The 21,349-nt window shown below is 33.8% G+C and overlaps 1 protein-coding gene across 1 annotated transcript in view; it reads left to right on the forward strand.

Moving 5' to 3' along the window:
• The first annotated feature begins 1,121 nt into the window (after nt 1–1,121).
• The window catches only part of LOC148177847 (TWiK family of potassium channels protein 7-like), a 154,135-nt gene continuing 133,907 nt past the window's right edge, over nt 1,122–21,349 (forward strand). Inside the window, exon 1 of the mRNA XM_088032813.1 lies at nt 1,122–1,246. The gene's annotated coding sequence lies outside the window, so the exon portion shown is untranslated. The remainder of the gene's footprint in view (nt 1,247–21,349) is intronic.

Genomic DNA, 21,349 nt, shown 5'->3' on the forward strand with positions numbered 1-21,349 from the left:
AGAGCAGAGATCTTTAGAAATTTGTGGAAGTTTTTTAAGATTCGAGGAGCACCAAGATACGTTACACAAATTTGGCCGTGTTTTCTCTGTGTATGTTTATGGAGTATTGATTTTATGTATTCATAAGCCCCAAAGAGTTATTATAATAGACTGTGTCATGAGCCCGAATCTTTGGTTGTCAAAACTGATGTTCGCTCGTAAATAACCAATAATGGCAGTTTACTTAATTTTTTACCACAGCAATGGATAAAAGAACGTTTAAAAACATTAGAATAATAATGGATATATTTTCCGTATCGGAGATATTTTTCTTATTATGGATTGATTTATATCTCCGGCTTTTAACTTTTTATGTTCTTCATTTAAAAAAACAAAATAGAGTTTGATATCAAATTTCTCTTCGGCGTGGTTTATGGAAGTAATTTTCCGTAATTTCCCACTTTTGCAATACACACCTGCCCCATTTTCCGTTCGACGTCTGCATACAGACAACAAATCTGAAATTTCCTCTTTCAGCGTTTGCCTCTGTCGGGTCACGTTCCACGCCACTGACCTAATAACATACTCGTTACAATAACGATCCAGAGGGTTGCTGCAGCAGCCGAGCAACCATCAAATGAATCTCCCTCAGCGAAACATATACAAGTCATACATAAACCATACATATTAGTCTACAGATAAACACTATAAATTCTAATTCTCCCACTGCACTATTTCTACGTTTTCAGGATGCGCCACAAAACTTTTACGATAGTTTAATGTCGGGTTGACGACCAGATAATCCATAAAGATTTTTACACTTGGAGGAAGTTTTACCTTGCTTTATGGCCCTCTGATTTACTCCTGCCAAGAAATTGAATTTGGTGCAATTTGGTGCATAAATATTCGAATGTTTGCAAGGGCGCCCCCAAACAAAAATTAGCGAAAAAGTCGGCGCAACAAGTTCCCCGAATTAAGTAATTCAATTTGTCGAATGTAAGTAGGTACAGAACGGCTAAATGAAAGAGTAAATAAATGTAACAAGTAAACCAAATATAATTTAGCAACCCCTTTGCGCTTGTTCGCCCCCACCAACGCCGCTTCCATGTCAGAAAATCTCGATAGAGGCGCTTTTCAGTGCAGTGCCGAAAATCGCCGTGGAAAGCGTTCCGTAGCGTTCCAAGTTTCCCCGATTTCGTCGCGAGTGCAGTGCCAAGTTTTTCAATGTTGGAAATGCCGCGGCGCTGCGCACCATCATCATAAATCGGTAAGGAGGCTCTTCTTCAAAGGGGCCCTTCACTGTGGTAACAGCTGTGTTTGTCTTTCTTTCGCGCCGACACGTACGGGAAGGTCCCCAACACTAAATCCATAATTCATTAAGGGCCTCGTGACACTATCTTACCCTTGTGGAGTCTGTAATTCCTTTGATGTCACGTGATATTGCTCCATAAGCAATTTCTTGTGATACGTGAAAGGAGAGTGGGTGGGGGTGAGTTATGTGCAAGGAGAGGAAAAATATGTCAGTGCTGACGGAATGTGGGCCGGTATTTTGGCTATTTCGGAGGGAAAAACATAATTAAAACTTTTTTAGGTCAAGTTTTTAATGTTGACGCAGCGTTAACTTTTGGGTAATTGATTGAAAAGTTTGCGTAAAGCAAGCACAGAGCAGGGTGATATCAATTTTCTTTATGACTTTGAAATGAGACGACTTTTTAAGGGTTTTTTGATCGGCTTAAATTTGTTCGGGGCAAAATGTGGCGAAATGAAAAATGTCAGTTTTGTTGTTCAACGCGCGTGGAGTTTACACAACTGGACGTGATTGGACTCACTTGAAACGGAAGTGTGTGCTTAAGGCCGCCGATTTTTTATTCTTTCACGCGATTTTCGACAAGAACGACAAAAAAACTCAACATTTGCAGTTCATTTTACAGTTTTTCTAGTTGAAAATGGTTCTATACAATCGGAGACATAATACAGAAAAACATTAATAACTTTATTTTGAAATAAAACCGTTAAAAGCTCTGCACCTGCAGAATCTCGGCAAAAAAACGCAGAAAAGCGCCCTCCCATCTTGTAAATAGCAGAAAGCACACTCACTTGCCCTTCACTAAGCTTTGGATAAACACGAGCCATTGTACAAAGGATTAAGTCTTCATTCACGTAAGCTTCCCTTCTTTTTCCCCCACGATTCGGAAAAAAGACGGAAAAATCCACAGAAGCGTTTGGTATCGGAAAACGCACCACCCATAAATACACCAGAAAAAATATTGTCCTTTATCCGGTTATACGTAAACAGATTCATTATTTCTCGAAACGCGCAAGATTTTCACAAAAATGTTTTTTTGATCAATCATTTATGAGTTCAGTGCTGTGTTGATCCCACTTTTTCAAAAGTAGTAATTCAATTTAGAATCCGTTTCATATTTAATAGTTTCAAGAGGAAATTTCCCTTTGGTACGTGAAAGTTCGGCTCTTGTTTACTTAATTAGATGGAGAATTAAAATTGACGGACCTTCCAGTTTTTAAATTGTTACAAAGAGCGCATTGCAGGTGAAACCACTCGGTCGATACGGTCTTTTTGTGTCCACCATGCTGAATTTTATATTAAATTAATTTTATGGTAATGTCGTGTATCTTGTCTAAATTAATTACATAAACGCTCCATCATAAAAACCGCAATTTATATCAGATTTGTTTTATAATAGATCAACACTGGTGATTTATTAACGAATAAATGGCCTAACCGGAGGCCGCACATAAACTTGGTTATGTAGTTTATATTACTTCCGATCAAATATCAACTTTTCCTTCCACAAACTTTTTCCTATAATCGGCTCTCAGTTTTAGATACATGGCCGAATGTTGGTTAAGAAAAGTTCATAAAAAATTACATCAACACGTTAAACATTATAATAAAAAAATAAATCTCGTAGTAGACAAATTATTTAGAGTATCTCATTTGAAGAGGAGTAATGGATCGGCATTGAATGTCCTTTTAACTGAATTACTTTTGGACGTGGTAAAAGATTTCTGGACATCGTTTGTCATAAAGCTTCCATTACCTTTGAATGCAAGTAAACAACCCAAGTAAAGACATCTTTACTTGATGTCTTATTGTTGCAAAACAAGTTTGTCTACGTTCCGAATAATACGTCTTTTTTCAAATGGAGTTTTATCTAGTCGCCTATGATTTTCTGTACAAATTAAAAATTGCCGCTTTACGATGATAATGGTTGGAACGTTGGTTGTACAAGGTGTTTATAAATGTTTCTAGCATCAAGGGTGGCTATAAAAACAAAAAATGTTAAAAGATTGGTTTATCCTAAATTTTTGAAATTTGGTAGATATTATAAACATATCGAAAGTAATAATTTCCTCAAATTTCGTTCTAGTACTTTTAAAATTAGCGAAATGACGGTATTTAATCTAAAATATTTGAATATTTTTTTTGTTTGAAAATAAAAATTTGTAAAAATCGGTTTGTTGTTCTAAAATTTTGATATTTGGTAGGTGTAATGAACATATCAAAAGTAACAATGTCTCAAAATTTCGTTCTTGTACACCTAAAGTTAGCGAAATTACGGTATTTAATCCAAATTTATTTTTTTTTTGTTGTGAAAACAAGAATTTCTAAAAAATCGGTTTGTTGTTCTAAAATTTTGAAATTTGGTAGATGTGATAAACATATTAAAAGTAATAATTTCTTTATGTCAAAGAAATCAGCCGCATATCTTATTGGTGCAAAACAAGTTTTTCTACGTTTCTATTAATATTCCCGGTTGCAAATAGATTTTCATCTAGTCGCTTATGATTTTCTGTACAAATTAAAAAATGTCGCTTTACGAAGATAATGTTCAGAACGTTGGTTGTAAAAGGTGCTTATAAATGTTTCTAGCATCAAGGGTGGCTATGAAATGTCAAAGAAATTTGCCGCTCATTGCAACTATGTCTCTAGATTTTTTCAACTGACATTTTTATTTAACCTCAATTATGGAAAAAAGTTAGTTTTGAAGAAAAACTGTTCTAGTTGTGGTTTAAAGTCTGAAAATCAAAGATTTGGACAGAAAACCGTCACATTTTAAATAATTTTGAACACAATTAAATTCATTATTAACACAAAGCGGCAAAATGGAGCATGACAAGAATTCCAGAGCCGCGCTTGATGCTAAAAATATTTATAAACACCGTGGATAACCTCAAATAAATTAATCAACCGGATCGTTGAACGGATAAAACGGACTCAATCTCTGCTTAATTGTTATTAACGATTTTGATGTTTGTGACACTATTGATAGAAGTTCAAAGTTCAAACTCAGTACAATGCGAGCGGCACATTCCAAAGTCAACTAGATAGGAAATTATTTTAATTGGAGTTTATAACTGAACGCATTATAGTCAATTGTCAAATTCAAATCCTAGAATAACTGCAGTTGACGCCTTGAATTTGATTGGCTATAGTAGCCGATATTAAATATAAAAACAAAACAGCAGAATGCTTTATGTGAATAAGATGGCATAAATAATTCATATCTCAAAAAGTAGATGCCGCACCGGCAAATACCACTCTTATAAAAATAAGTTTTACATAATATACCCTAAGACGGTAGTGGAGAATTTATCTGCGACTCACGACGCTCATTGAAGTGTGTCATTCATACGTCACTCGCCTGAAGTTGACATATTATCGTTCCAATCATCGACAGTCTATTCATGAACTCATTCAATAAATAGTCACTTATTTTTCTGTCTAAAAAATCGGGGCGGTCTTGACTTTCAATGAGATTGTGGCAACACTGAATGTCAATCGTTCAATTGATTTAGCAGTGTTACCAAATTATGAAAGTGCTGAAATAACAAAGTTGGTTTTTGGTGGACCTCCGTTAAAAATTCTAATCTGGGCCTACACCACCATGCGAACACCCCAGCTGACCCATTAAACATTAAATAATCCTCTTTGGAATCGACGAAATCATCACAGCTTACTTCCACACATTAGTCCCGGGTTTTGCATTGAATAAATATTTGCATTTCAAGAGACATCTCTTGAAAAACCATTAAAATGATCGAAAAATGCATTTGATAGACCCAAGACCGCACTTAAGGTACAAGTGAGACGCGTGTGGAATATTATTTCCAGAAATGGACGAAGGGAGGATGTGGAACAGTGAAGTGAAGCTTACGTCCTTATAATACACGTTTAATATGGAAATCGGTGAAGCAGACGTTGAGGAAGAGCAGCGACTTCCGTCAAGGCAAATATTTGTCGAAGGAAGGACAAGAACCGATAATAATCGACGAAGAAGTTGGAAGGCTTCAACGTCACGCCTAGAGATAGAATCAACACTACCTGACTTAAGAAAATATTGTAAAATCGAGAGTTGGAAGTTGAAAGGGACCACGTCCCTGATAATTACAAGAATATTGTGTAGCGACCGTAAAATAACATCCCGCGAGTCTTGAACGATGCTTACCAAAGTGTGAAACGGTCCTCTTGTGCTGTTCCTTTCCACATCAAACATTTTAATAATTTGGATTCAAAGTGAACTCGAGCTTATACCCCAGACGTTTGTTTGTTAAGAGCCTTAAATAGAGGTCGCTCTACAAAGTAGATATTTGCAAAAGATGAGGTGGAGGGACGGAATTGCTTGCGGTCGAGAACAATGGTCCATCATTAATACTGACGAACTTGATTCAATGCGAACTGCTATGTAAACATTTACCGAAATTTCTAGATAAAATTGTCTAATGGAATGTGTCCGTACGCATGAACCTTGACGCTTCGTCCAATCAAATTTTACTAAATCTTCGTAAGTGCGCCTCGTACATTAAATACGAAAATTATTCTAAATTCAAGAATTTTTACTTTATAATGGCATTTCGGAAAGTGGCTATCATTAAATTGATCTCTCGGTTTGTTTGAGAATCCTGCGCTCGATTGTGGTTTTACTAATAAACTCCGCAGCTGATTGCAGGATTTGCGTCTAAATTATGTCGACTTTGTAATAGAAAACGTAGGATATCGTGCAAATAAAATCTAATGGAGGCTCAGCATCGAAATTTGCTCTGTTCCGATAACTTAAAAATTAAATTTCGCGTCTGCAAAAACTATTTTATGTCCGATTTTAGTATAATACTCTTAGCGTCTGTAAAATGGTTATTCTCGTACTGTTTTACACAAATTTGTTCTTGGCTCCAGTTGGAGAAGTAAAAAAATCATTAAGATCAAAGCTACCTTGGAGAAGTAAAAAAATCATTAAGATCAAAGCCACCATTTTTGAGGCTATCGTTTTCTGGCAATTTTTTACCTCAGAAATCGATTTTCGATAGTTCGAATTCGTATTTTTATATTTTTTAGTATGGAAGATAGCTGCTTTTCGGTCTCTAATTCAGACTCGGTCGCTATCTCGCTTATTTATGAAGCAACCTCATTTTACGCAGAATTTCACGCTGAATTCAAAAACGCAAGATTCGTTGCAATCGGCCAACTCATAACTGAGTTATGAGCGATCAAAGTTTCGGATATTGAATTTTAGTTGGAAAATTTTCAAAAGCTGAATATCTCCGAAACTACGAAAGATTTTAGGAAACGGTTTTCACTATCGTTTTTCTTGGGTTATTCTGATTTAGAATACGCCCTCAAAAGTCAAAAATTCGATGGTAAATTTTTTAGGCAAAAAAATTTTGCGACTCAATCGATGAAAATTTTTCAGTTTTTCGTTTTTTGATCGCCCCTCGTAAACTCTTTGCTCGATCGATCTGAGATTTGGCCAGTTGATAGATCTCGAGCTGCTCTTTCGACTGATATATAATTTTCGCTCCGAAACAGCGTCTTGAAAATGACTCTAAAATCACCCTCTGAAAATGTAATTCGGTTAAAATCTCTGTTATTATATTATTATTTGTTGAGGAAATTTAAGCTATATGGGCACATTTAACGCAGAATTTTGCGCTGAATCCAGAAATATCCTTATTTTTTTCGTACATCAATAAATAACTGAATTAGAAGGGTTTGAAATTTTGGAGGTTCGAAAACGATTTTGCTCGATGTCTTTGGAATTATGGCAAATATCAAACAACTCTTCTCGGAATCGTTTTTTTTTGCAATTTTGTACTTTGGAAACCGTTTTTAGATAGTTCGAACTCAAAATTTTAATTTTACTTCAGAATCCGCCCTCAAAAGTCGAATTTTCGATGGTTGATTTTTTTTGTACAAAAAATTTTGCGACTCAATCGATAAAAAAATTTTAATTTTTCCTTTTTTGATTGCCCCTCGTAAACTATTTGCCCGATTGATCTGAGATTTAGCCAGTTGATAAATCTCAAGCTGCTCTTTTGATCGATGTAAATTCAATAATATTGAAAATGACTATTTAAAATGACCCAAAAATCACCCTTTAAAAATCTATTTCGGTCGTTTATTTGAGCTGGATAGGCTCATTTAACGCAAAATTTAGCGCTGAATTCAAAAATATCCTTATTTTTTTTATACGTCAACAAATAACTAAGTTAGAGGCGTTTGAAAGGCGGTCAATATCTTGCTAATTTGCGAAGCCATCTTACAATGCTTTATTATAAAACATAATAGTTATTTAGGTATTAAGGGCATAATGTGGATGTTTATGTTCGAGGGCAACTAGATTACAAGCTCGAGGGCCTTCGGCCCGAGACTTTGTAAGTTGCTCGAGATACATAAACATCAAGTTGTGCCCGTGGTACATACAACGTTTTATGTCTTCCCAATAGGAAATTTTGATTTTTCAAGAATAAATAATTTCTCCACAAATACAAATTTCTGTTCTTGAATCTACATAAAAACTTTATAAAAAATACTTCACATGTCGTTTTGCGTTAGTTTAAAGATTTAAAAATTTTAATTACTAATTTCTAATTTAATTCCTAACCTTTCAAAAAAACACGCGCGCACAGTGGAGCATGGCTAGCTATACAAAGCAGCGGACTGCAAAGCATGAATGTGTTACAGCCTCAAAAAGGACAAACAAAAATTACTATTATTCAGTTACCTTTTGAATTTGACTGTGTGGTGATAATTAAGTTTAAATACAATTTGAATATGGCGGGCAAAGAAAGCAAGTCGATTCGTAGCCAGTCGCTGTTTGTTGTGAGGTTGCTATGACACCTTAATGCCCTAGGGCGTAATTGTACCTCTAACGTACCGCAAATACGAGCCATAAAGAGCCAATAATTAAACGGTAAGACATAAATAAATTAATATAAAATTTAATTACACTTCCTATATGAGTTGTCGAACGTTAAGCTTTATATGTAATTCATACATAAGTATTTGTATTTTAAATGAGCGAATTAAATTAAATAATAAATATCTAGAAAACTTGACTTGCTATAACTTCTTTGTTCAAAGCCAACTGCGAGCGGGAGTATTGATAACACAATAATTATAAAAATTCTGTTTTCTGTGTAATTTAATTAATAACGCCCATAATGAGCGATGCCATTGTATTTCACGTAATGAAGTAAACATCCCCATTATTACTCACCAAACAAAATAAAAACTCTGCACCTAGCCTCAGATATGTTGCAGAACACGCAATATATTTTATAAACACGCCGTAATTACTCCTGCAAATATCAACATAATAGTTGTGTTAATTTGAACACAACGTGTTTATAAACCTAACGCAGGCTCTAAATACTCGGCCCTTTGTTTGATTTAATGTTTAATATTAAAATCGATCGTATCCGTAACGCTGAAGAGTAATGCTTTTGATTTGACTTCGAGTTTCAATAATTGGATACATAAAAAACAGATGCACTTGAGAAGTTGGAAACGGCTACAACTCGTATTGATTTCAAACCTTTACATTTATCTCAACATTGTTTTGTCGCAGTCTTTCATCACTACCCTTTAATCATTTTGTATCAGCGGAAGTTGATTTTTTGTATCATTGTTAACGATATGTTCACGTCAGAGTGAATCCGCCACACTGCTTATTGCTAGTTATTGAAAACTCGATATTTCAAAAAGCTCTCAAAGGTTTATTACAGTCAGTACAGTTGTGCACAGAAACTCGACATGGTTATTGTGAGGTTGGCAACTGCTTTTAAATTTACAATTTGGGCTTAAACTGAAGACTTTTTTGTTGAATGTGTTAGATTCTCTCCATCCAGAGCTCTCGCTAAATCAGTACTTCACTATAATTGTGTTAATAATGAGGCGTGTGTCCATAAATCGAATGGAGTGCCCTTTATCCTCCCCGTTTGTTTTAGCAGGATTGACTGTAGTGCTACGTGTTGTTGTAGCTAACACATAACAAATCCCCCTAGTCTGTTCTGTGTTTAATAATAATTTTAGTTCGTTGTCACGTAATAATGTCATTTTCAATTTAGGAATTGCTTTTCCAAGACTCCAACTTTATCATTTCTGTTTTCACACTCGCGTCATGTTTGCGATTTCCTCGTTTAAATAATAAAAAGAACACAATCTCTGGCATGTCGTCATTATTTATGAAAGTTTTATTGGCGACGGTCCACCTGGAGCGGCAGATCATACAATATCACCTCTTGGATTGTGACATATCAGAAAGAATCGTTGACGTTACTGTCTATAAAACCCATGATTTATCAGACGCCACTACAGTTCCTTATTATTTATTCTCCGAGCGCACTTTTCTTTCTCTTTCATTCTATATTATTCTATCGTATGTAGTCGGAGACCAACTAAATCACTGCCAGATCACTTAATAATCATTTTTAAGGCGCTTACAGGCCAATGAATTTTTTCCGACTCTTGCTGGTTTCAGACATTTTTATGTTCTGGAAACTTTAAAGGAACGTTTGAAAATTGATGGCTTGAAAACGAGTTTCGTCAAACAAACAGTAAAGTGAGGGGCATGATGGATTGATTTTTTTAATAAACTCCTTTTTACAGGGTGTTCAGAAGAAGTCAAAAAATTCAATTTTATTTGTAGTTTAGGAAAATTAGGTTTTAAATCCTAACAAATTATTAAAGTTTTGAAACTGTGCAGAAATGAAAAAAAAGTTCTCTCACCTAACGTGGGAGCTTCATTTCTTAAAATTGGGGTAAACACCCCCAGAAAATCTTTTCTTTATTTATCTTGCAAACCTTTAATTTAAGAGGTAATAAAAGTGAAAAATCATTTCTAAACTGGAATCGCTTCTTGATTCCGAATATGCAATTTATTTTATTCTACCAGGTCAGGAGTAATTTATTTTAAAAAATATTTTTTTGACTATTTACACCTCGTTTATATTTTTTCTAATTTTCTTAACATACCTACAATATCACTATTCTTTGTTATATCTCATTGAAAAAGTGATTGAATAAATTATCCAAAAAACTATAGAAATCATCGATTTTTTCAAGACATCAGAAAAATTGATTTTCCAAAAATTTTTCAGAAACCAACTAGTTCACTTTTAAAAAGAAATTTAATGCATTACTCATAAACAGTTGTTTTGATTTTTTACTGTAATACATTATTATAAAGGATGGAATCTCAGTTTTTTTTATCATTTGTAAAATCTCATTTGTTTCCACATAGAGTTTGGCTTTTGGAATTGTCATTAATCAATATTTTATTGCCATGCAAAGAAAATTACTGAAGCTGCATTAAAAAATCACTAATTTCTAAATCGATCGATCAAAAAAATTATTTCTACAATATGTTCAAGGAATATGCTCGACCAGCTCGCATGTTAACTATCCCTCTTGTAGATAATATCTAAAATAACCTAGTTGAACCGTAAATAACTAATAAATTTTGAGGCCCAAACAACCGTTATGCTAATTTTTTAATTAAATTAAATATTTACAGAAATACTCCTTAAAGGCCTAATATCAATGCTTTAAAATTATAAATCGATCTATCGTACAGTTTTTGAGAAAATTGAATTTTAAATTTAAAAAAAGTGCTATTAAAAAGTTTATTTTTCTTTTTAGGCGATTTAAACTGAAAGTGGAATTTTTAGGTCTCAAAAGCGGCCTAAAAGTAAGTCTTTTCTGGCCGCAAGCAGTTTTGGCCAATTTATGGTGGCGTCATCTATCGATAGTTTTGCATATTACATCAAGATACCGACATTACCTTCAATTTTATAATTATTTGGGTAAAATTAAATCGACAAACTGTTGTAAAGTGCAACGAAGACGTGTTGAATTATTGAAAATGAACATGTCTAGCAGTGCTGCTGCAACATCAAAAAGCACATCAAACCTAATTCATACAAATTGTGAAGCTACACATGCCGAAGCTGCAAATGTAAATAAAAAAAAGAGCTTTTCTAAAGGATTCATAAATATTTACATACAGGTGTCCCAGAACTCGCACCCCAGAGAGAAAGGGCTTATAGAGGCAACAATTCTGAACCAAAATTTTGAAACTATAATTTTTTAACTCAAAAAATAACCGAGATAAGACAAAAAAACTGTAGCCAATCCCAAAGCTGAACAGAATTTGAAAATTGGTAACTATGGACACATACTATCATCCATTGGTCAGTTAAACATTAGACTCTCGTCGCTTAGGAAATTGGAATGGCCATTTACTCCACTTCACGAATAAGCTTTCGGGATTGGTTGGTTAATTTTTATCAGTTCTCGAATACTATTATACTTAGTCAATTTTTGTTTTGAAATTTACCATCTGTATTGCTGTCGGCACCCTTCCTTGCTCTCTGGGGCGGGAGTTCTGGGACATCCTGTATATTCAGTTGGTATAAATAATTAAATCAATAAATCATAAATAAAAATTAATTAACCTTTAAATTTAATGATCGCCTAAAACATCTTGTGTGTATCACGGCCAAAAAGAAACACTTTTTGGCCTTGGTACACAAATAACTATTGTTTTAATTTGATTAATTGTAATGTAAATTTTAAGAAATCGTGAAAGCACACATATTTACAAAATTCCTTTTGTTCGCTTGGTTATTAAACATTTTTTGGATTTTAGAAAAGTACAATTTATAATTTTGGACCTCTAGGCAATATTTTTGTGGTGCAAAGTTGAATAAAAATCCTAGGAAAACGAGTGTTGCGACTCAAGTTTGTTTTTAAATTTTATGAATATCTTGGCAAGAACTTAACAATAACAAAGATTCAAAAAAAGATTTAAATAAAATTGGGAAAATAACATGTAGGTAAACGTGGTGTACTCGCATTTTTTCACAAATTTGAGTTCTGACCAGTGGTAAAACAAAATGGATAATAGAGTCACAATCATGAGATCATTTAACTTCAGATATGAGGTTTTCAGTCTTCAAGTAATTTTTTTCTAAAATTTGTTTACCACATTAGGTAAGAGAACTTTTTTTTATTTAATTCCTGATGCCTTTGGTAATTTTTTCTGCCAAGTTTCAAAACTTTAATAATTTGTATTTTTTAACGGTCATTTTCGATCTAATTTCCCTGGATTATTAATGTTGATCTGTAGAAGAGTGCATTTGACTTAGGTATAAAGTTTCGTGTTCTGCAATATTATTTATGCAACCTCATCACGTTATTACTGCAATTACATCGTCTCCAAGTTCCATCCTTGAATTTGATTCTTTCAGCGCGCAATGGACCTGATTAGCATTACATTTCAGTGAGAAAGCGGAAAATCCACTTTAAGACGGCTCCGCATTAACATCCCGTTGAATATTCAAACCGATTAAGTACCTGAATCAAATCCTGACCTTAACCAAACCGGTTGGAAAATAATCGAAAGCGAAGGAGAAGGATTATGACTCCTTAATGCGTTATAGAGCGACTTCTTTTGTCGCCGCTTCTAAAGATTTAATTAGCAAAAGGCAGAAATCCCGATAATGAAACCATCAGCGATTGATTCTTCGGCACTTTTCAAGAGTGAAGGGTGTTGACGTATGGTGGAGTTTATGGGAAATGTGGTCCGTAGCTGCTGGCATCGTTCCACAATCCTGGATCTATTGATTTCGCCATTCCGCTTCTCGCTTAAATCAACTAGGCCGAATGGACTCCGGAAAGATGACCGAAAATTTCTCTTCGAAACAGTTAGTACAATGTGGAATGGCTACGTGTGGCGAATTTAAACAGAATTATTTCGTTTCTGAACCGAACCTGAATTGTTTCTTAACGATTTAAATGTGAGACATTGCCTGCTCGAATTATGATTTTATTTCTCAAACCTACAGATATTTCCTAAATCTTATTCGACTTCAGAGAGGAGACTTTATCATTATTGCCTTCGATGCGAACGCGGCAAATCTCCCAGTTCGGTCTTTGTTGCCGTTGGAGATATTGAAAATACATTAGACATATTTTAGCATTTCTACGAATGCACGTATTGTTTCAAGACACTTTGTCTTGTAGTATCGATCGGATGTCATTCTAAATAATAGTGAGCCTAACCCGAACCCCCATTGAACTCCATCTATCAGTTTCACAAATTCCTAACTTTTTAGAACCGTTTTTTCTTTATCTCAATTTTAAGAAAAACTCACCACGCTGTTAATTCCAGACATCAGTGCTTCGCTTAATTGAAAACCTGTTTGCTCACATTTTAATTTAGAACCGCCGTCATAAATTTGTAGGAACGGACGCTTATCTGCTGTTTCATTACAACAGTTTAGCAACATAAGCAAAACTAGATACGTTTGAAAACTTTGTATGTGAAAACGCGTGTCGCTGCTGGGTGGGCCACAAAACTTTAGTGGAGAATAAAAATATTTGTTCGCTCAATCCTTGTGCTATAAACCCCGGAATTTATGTTACGGTAGACTTTATAGCAATCGTTATAATTTTATATGATTTATCATAACGAAGGGGCATTAGTTAAATTACAACAAAAAAGACGCTTAACCTAAAGAAACAGTCGTAAAATTGTCAAACGTCGCAGCAACTATTTTTCATTTTATTCATTTATCTTAGTACTCATTGTTATTTGAGTTAAAAGCGGCGCTTCAAATCCCCTTAACTTGCACGAAATCAATAATTTAATCAACTCTGTTGCTGAAGAGATCTTTGATTTTTCTCTCGCTAATAAAGTTTAATTATTTCCGGGTTTTACAAACAAACATGAATTTTAATTGAATGTGCCGGCGGCGATTAACGAAGTTTCACTGACTTTATTATAATATTTTATTCTGATTGCTTTAATGACCCCAGTTCTAGCAACATGATGGACTGAAAAAAAGACAAAAAAAGTGTAAAGCCGCCTTGCCATCGAATTACTCTTGTCGAAGTGTCTTTTTTCGTCCTCCCACAGATTTGTAACTTGCTTCTCTAATTAATTGTTACGTTGAGAGCTTCGATTTTGGCTCCCTCTTGATTCTGATAGATTACCACAGGGTGAAATTGTACGCTCATGCAAACTAACAAAAAAAATCGCAGTTCTACTTCGCGAGTGTCTCGGGAAATAAATTCTTTGAAGTGTATTATCTGGGAGCTTCCATTACTCTCCACTTCCATTTTTAAATTGGGAGAGATCTTTTTAATCGCAGTTATTAATTATGATGCAGCTTGCGGATGACTCGAAGTCGCATAAAATCCCGTTTATAACGAGATTTTTGCGCGGAAAAATTGATGAGGGTGTTTAAATATGGAATATTATACTCGTAGTTGCGAGTTTTTATCACAGCTTCGCCGGCGTAAATAATACAGTTTCTAGCTAAAGCGGTTTAAGCGAGAAATTCGTAGAGTTAAGTGTTTTGACAACATTTTTTTTGGAAAATTCTGTTACTTAAAGTAAGAATATTCACCTTTTTAATAACACTGGTCAACACGATTTTTGTCGTCGGCGAAAAAGTTGATATTCTTATGTAATTTGATCCCCTGAACACCTCGAAAATTCTATAAAGCCCCCAGTTTTTGAGCAATATAAAAACTTAAGATAATCACTTATTTCTATTCAAAAGATCTTTTAGAAAAATATCAAAAAAGAAAACAAAGTAATTATTTCTTGAATTTTTTTTGTTACCTTGATACCCATAATTATGTGAAAATTGTTAACAATTTATTAGGTAACATGGTAATATGACTGTACCAATTTTCATAAAAAAAATTTACCCCAACTTACCTTATTTCAAATATATTTTTTTTAATTTGGTATGCTGAAAAAACAACAAAAGTTTTGTCATCATTTCCAAAAAAAAGTTTAAAAAAAAAATTGTAATAAAAGTGTCTTATTATTGAATTACGTGTTTTTTCTATATTTTCATTGTGACTGTCCTGTATGACAAGTGTAATCTGAGCCAGAATCGTCGAACGTAATTTAGACTAGTTCAAAATTCTCAGTCTCCATTAAATAGAAATTTGAGTCAATTTTAACTAAATTTAAAGATTCATAACTTTGATGTGTTCAAAGTTACTACAAATTTCATGTACTCATTTATACAGGGTCCGGCAACACTTGTGTCCACCCCAAAATCGTCTTTAATTTTAAAGATAAAATTTTGAAAATTTGCATACGCTCATAGTTGACAATGCTCTAGAAGCTGACGCAAAAATTTGTTTTTATCACTGATAGTTTTGGCGTCGCGACACCTTAAAAATGTAATTTTTAGTTAATTGTGGGGGTTTGTGATATCAATCCTTATTTTTTTTTTCAATATAAATGTGTTAAAAATATCTCAGCTGTTATTTTAGATTCAATGCAAATTGTCTTCAAAATTTGAGAAAAAAATGCTGTTTTATCAAGTCAGTTTCCAATTTCATTACGTCAAAATTAGGAACTACGTTTACATCCATCTGTCAGCATCTTGTGTCACAAATGATATCTATCCTTTGGCACGCTTTAGATTGTAACAAAAGTCTTACTTGGTGAAAGTGTCGCTTTGTCGATGTTAATTAACGATTTCTGGTGTCCATAAAGTACAACATGCCCGTGTTAATCAAAATTAACCTTTATAAAAGTGAGTGAAGTGACTTGTGAAATTTTGGTGTAAACGTAGTTTCCTGCTGCGCCGTCAGAATTTTGAAAACTAACTTGATAAAACAACGTTTTTTCGCAAATTTTAAACTTAGATTAGATTTAAAATAAAAAAAAAATTGAATTCGCGAATATTTCCGCAAAAACTCAAAAATCGCTACAAATTGTACTTCTTAGGCGTCGCGACGCCAACCAAACCGTAAAAAAAACACCAAAGTTTTGCGTCAGTTTCTAGAGCTTTGTCAACATATATAAGAGCGTATGCAAATTTTCAAAATTGTAACTTTGAAATTAAAAACGATTTTGGCAGTGGACACAAACGAAACAGGAAACGTTACACAAAAAAAAACAAAATGCATATTAATTCTGACACAAAGTCCACTACAAATTTTTTGCTGCCTGATAGGCAGCCTCGTTCGGTCTTGCCGCGCGTCCGATATTACCCCAACTCACCTTACATAATTTTTTTTTATCAAAAAATATTTTTATTTAAAACTAAGACTACCAGATAGTCAGGTGAATGTAAACGACGGAAATTTATTTCTAGTTCCGGAAATTTTAGTATAAAAGCTTAATTTTTCAAAAACGGTTTCACCGATTTACATAATATATTGCACACACTATCTTCAGATATTTTTAGATGCTTTTGCACTCAAATTTGCAAATTTTTCATATCTTAAAAACTAAAGGTCCTAGAAAATTTTCAAGGTCTCTATCGTGTTCTCCAACTAAAATTACATAGGGTACACTAATTTTTTTTAAGATGACTTGTTTTAACTTTTGTTTTGTCGGTCAGTGTAATAGATACGTCACTATATCGTTACATGGATTTATTGATATGCGTTCCAGCTGTCAGATTGCTTGTCCTTCGATTGAGCAACGAGATGTCGTTTGTCATTGATTGAAACTGCAATAATAATTTGATTTATGACTAGTTGCGTGAAATTATCATTTAAGTTAACAAAGTATTAATGAATTGAAAGGTGCAAGAACAAGAAAATGTGATAGAAGTCGTACAAATGTGCCATTTTGGTGCTTGAAAAAATTGTATATGCAACACATTCTGTACACTCGTACACAACATTTGGAAACACAATAATTGTGATAAAGTTTATTTAAAAATGGTGGATGCGCCGGGTAAATTTTCCGGTCAAGTCGCTTTATTTGTAGTTAATCACAAAAACATGACAACACGTCTAGTTCGTTGCAGAACATCTCGAAATTTTTCATATAAATAACACGTCCAATTTCGTGCGAAAGAATTCTGGTTGAAGCAAACGCCGCAATTGTGGAGTTGCTCCTATTACGACGCTAATCTGACAGGCATAAATTAAAATGTCAAAATATGTGCTGTTGCTAAATACGTTTCAAGAATTCGCAAAATGCCACTTTATTAGACTACTAAAAGATACCTTGTACTAATTTTTTGTTTGAAACTGAAAAATTAGTGATAAATCCCAGGCAACGTCTGATGTAAGCCTGGATACGTGACAGCACATTCAGTAATTCCAATCCATAAATCTAAAGTCGGATTCGATCGTTACCTTTGTCCTCGTGCATGCGGCTCTCTCTAGATCAGACAATTATGAAGGTAGACACATTAGGGTGTAGGACCTAGGTCCTTAAGATAAGCCATCCTAATCTCTTAGTTCCATATTGACATGGGATAAACTGAACAGTTCAGATCGCATAATCTCCGGTCGATGTTTGGATGACCTGTCTTGATCTCGGAAAGACCCCGAGAATTCGTGCTTCTTGAAATAATCCACACTACGTCTTAACTATTGTTCAACATATTCTACGCTTAACCTACAAATGGAATATCTAATTTACTATTGTGCGCTGCACCGGATTATCCGGTGGATATTAGCATGAAAGTGGTGTTGTTGGGTAGCGATATGAACCATTACCTAAACCTACGCTTGAAATTTACTGTTTATCCACCTGATTTAACCTCAGAATTACCACAGAAATTTAGTTTTTAGACAAAGCTAAGTGTTAACATAATTTAATGTTTGTTCAGGGGATTTTCAGGTGAAGATTACAGTCAAATCACGATTAATTTAATTCGGTTATTATAAATTTAACGTTTCTTCCGGCTTTGAAACAAATTGAGAGTTTATGAACCGGAACGAAATTATTGGAGAAGATTTTAATATTTTATGCGTAATTATTTGTTCCCTGATTGCGTAGTGTCAATATGTAATGAAATGGGTAGCAAACAAATTAGTTATTAAATCGGAGATTAAATATAAACAGCAAAATTAAAAATCTTACAAGTCAATAATTTCGCGATTTTAAACAACCACACACTGTTCTAAGTTATTCAGAAATGGAAAAAATATATATACAGGGTGGTTTAGATCAATATAAATTATCGGTGGTGTTGAAACAACAAACAATAAAATGCAAAGCCACTTTTGATTGATATCGATGTGCGTTCCCTGTAGGTATAAGTTGTATTCTTCTTGGTTTGCAACATATTTATTCTAACTGCGTTTCTAATATCGTGGCAGTAAAGAAGAAATTGCACTTATTTTGACGGTGGTATATTTGTTTACCTTCTGCATTTCTATACAATCTTGGGAAAATGCAAGGAGTAAAACGTGTTTCTAAATAAAATTGCTTGACACTGTATCATTCTGCACCTTCTTTTGCTTCCTATTTTTAAAATTTCTTGCATATTTCTCGGTTTGGTCCTCAACAATGATATCAAACATTGAAAGAAGCGCTTTGATCACAGAACCGCCAACACATTTCAGATTTCAAAGTCTCTCTTTTTATCTGATTTAGCGTATTATTTCCCAAACTTTTTTCGTTAAAACAACATATTGATTTTCTTATAATCGCATCCTTGTTTTTACTCTCAAATCCGTTCCTTTGAGTTAATTGCAAATTAATGTTACATTTCATTTATCGAAGCGAATGTGGGGGTTGAAGCGCTTTTCAATAACAAGCTTATGTTGCGACATCTAAAGTAATAAATTCCATGAGTTATTGCCCTGCTATATTTTACTATACAGGATAACAACCGTAATTTATTGTTACAAGAAACAGCCGTGAAAAAACTTTAATAAACTTCAGAAGCTTTCAAGTTACATAATTTAATTAGTTTTGTAGTTGTTTAGAGGCAATGCACAAAAGTTTTTAATAACTCTCTAGGTTCTGATTTAAAAAGTTTGCGAAGAGTTTGGTTTAAGACCTACATTATTGATGTTTTTGTTGAAGTTAGACGACAAATTATTGAGGAAATAATACTTTCCCGAGCCCCCGTAAACGGAAGTTTTAATTAATGTCTCAACAAAAATAAAAACTCTTTTCCTTAAGACCTTGTCAGATGTTCAACCTTCCAACACATGTGTCTACTTTAACTTTTCCTCAAAAATGTGTTCACACAACGAATTGGAACAAAGTACAAAACTACAATTCCGCCTCTCTTTATTACACCAATCTCTGCAACTTTCTTAAGGGTTTTGATCGATTCCGAGTCAACAACGTCTACGAAAAAGGAGAATAACACATCACACAGGTAAATCCAGCGGGAGTTACGACGATACATGTCTTGGATATATCAACATGTCAATTTCCAACTTTTCCCACGTAATCAGACTTACGCCGACGTAATCTTGCAGGCTCATATTAAATGCGCTTTGTTAAATGCATTCATTTTCTGAACAATCACAATATGGATGCACATCAAACCGCATCAAGCCAAGGGAAACGGAAGTTACGAGATTAGCAATGTTACCACTATAGTAGTTTTAGTTGAGGTTTTCCTCCAGAACGTGCTGTGCTGGTGACAGACAGATCATAAATAACAAGATGAATTTAAGGGGCACAACACTGTGACTCCCTAAAAAAGGTGATTTTTGGATTTTTTTTTTAAAGAAAACTACTGCATGAAATGTTTTCAAATTTGGAGGATAGATTTTTACATTAATAATGAAAAAAAGTTGAAATTTTCAGATGAAAATATGTAATTCTGCCCGAGTTATTAAGTATCTTCCAGGCCACTAGAAAAAAAAGGCCCTCCACTACTGCAGCGATTGCGGCCTTCACCATTGTTGAAATCAAAAAAAAATAAAAAGATTATTAAACTCGATGATATTTCCCGTGGGATGAACTTCAGTAGTGAAAAAATTTTGAAATTTGACAAAATGGCGGATTTTTGAAGAAAAAAAAGACAAATTTTGCTCGAAAATTTGATGATTTTTGGCCCACCAAATGTCTTTGAGTTACAACTGCAGCAAATTTGAAAAATGTAGTTTCGAGAAAAACGCGTTTAAAGGTAACTTTATTATAGTTAATAGCTGCTAATAGTGTATTATACTAATAGCTATAACTCAAATCCTACTTAAAATATTTATTTAAAATTTTTGTATTTTAGTGGTTGTGCTTAATTTTTTGATCTCTTGAATTTTCTACTCATGGTAATTTTTAGCTCCATCTATTTGCCTATGAAAGGAGAAGGGATTAGCAGAATGCTAAATCGAAATATGCAAAAAAAGCAATGGATTCCAAAATTTAAATTATTGCAACTTATATTTTTTTATTGTAATAGAATTTGCAATATATCTGATTTATGAATTTTTTGCGAACTAATGTTAAATTTTTAATAACGAAGCCCGTTAGTTCTTTAATTTATTTTCTTTTAAAGCAAAGTCCGTTTGTCATTCTGAAATTTTCAGGAAAATCTTTATTGTGCCATGCGCTATTATTTGTATCAGAGTTTCAAAAATCAAAAAACACAAAATATGAAGTTATTTTAAAACTTTCTTTGCTAAATGTCAAATGACAAACAACAAATAACAAGGTGGCCTTTGAAATTCTATAAAACTCACGTTTTTTGTTTCATAATATGTATAACAAATAAACAATCCCAAATTAATATCCAACGCCACCGAAAAACGAGGTCCACGAAAAATGCGAGATCTACAGAATTCCGAGGGCCACCTAGTTTATTATACTAACTATAACTCAAAAACTATTTAATATTTATTTGAAATTGTTCTATGTTATTTTTAAAGGAATAAACTATCGAACTATTCAAAAAACAAAAGAATTTTTTCCAAATTTCACAGTGGTTGTGCCCATTAAAGAGGAAAAGCAATGTTGTTTGGAATCGGCAAAACTCCGTCTAATTATTTCCCAAACTTTCGTACTTTCAGTAATTGAAATATTTTAAAGAGATCTCCGAGGAACTTCTAATCCGCGGTCAGGATTATAACTGCAAAAGCTCAGTCATTTAATGAAGTTTCTCTCAAGGCCCGATACGTGAGCGATAAAGCTCAAATGGCTTCTCACCCCTTTTACAAAAACACAAAAACTTTGATGTAGGAAATTAAGTATTCCGCTTGCTGAATTTTTTCCCGTTTGCCGCAAATAAGCAACCAACCGACCGCCGGATTGGAAAGCATTCCTCCGAGTTATTAAAACGCATAAATAATAATTTCTTGTTATAAAACGCGAAAATATTTGCTAAAAAGCAA

The sequence above is a fragment of the Gnatocerus cornutus genome, chromosome 3 (genome assembly GCF_029298725.1).
Source record: "Gnatocerus cornutus isolate USDA-ARS CGAHR chromosome 3, icGnaCorn1.1, whole genome shotgun sequence".
NCBI classification, from domain to species: Eukaryota; Metazoa; Arthropoda; class Insecta; order Coleoptera; family Tenebrionidae; genus Gnatocerus; species Gnatocerus cornutus.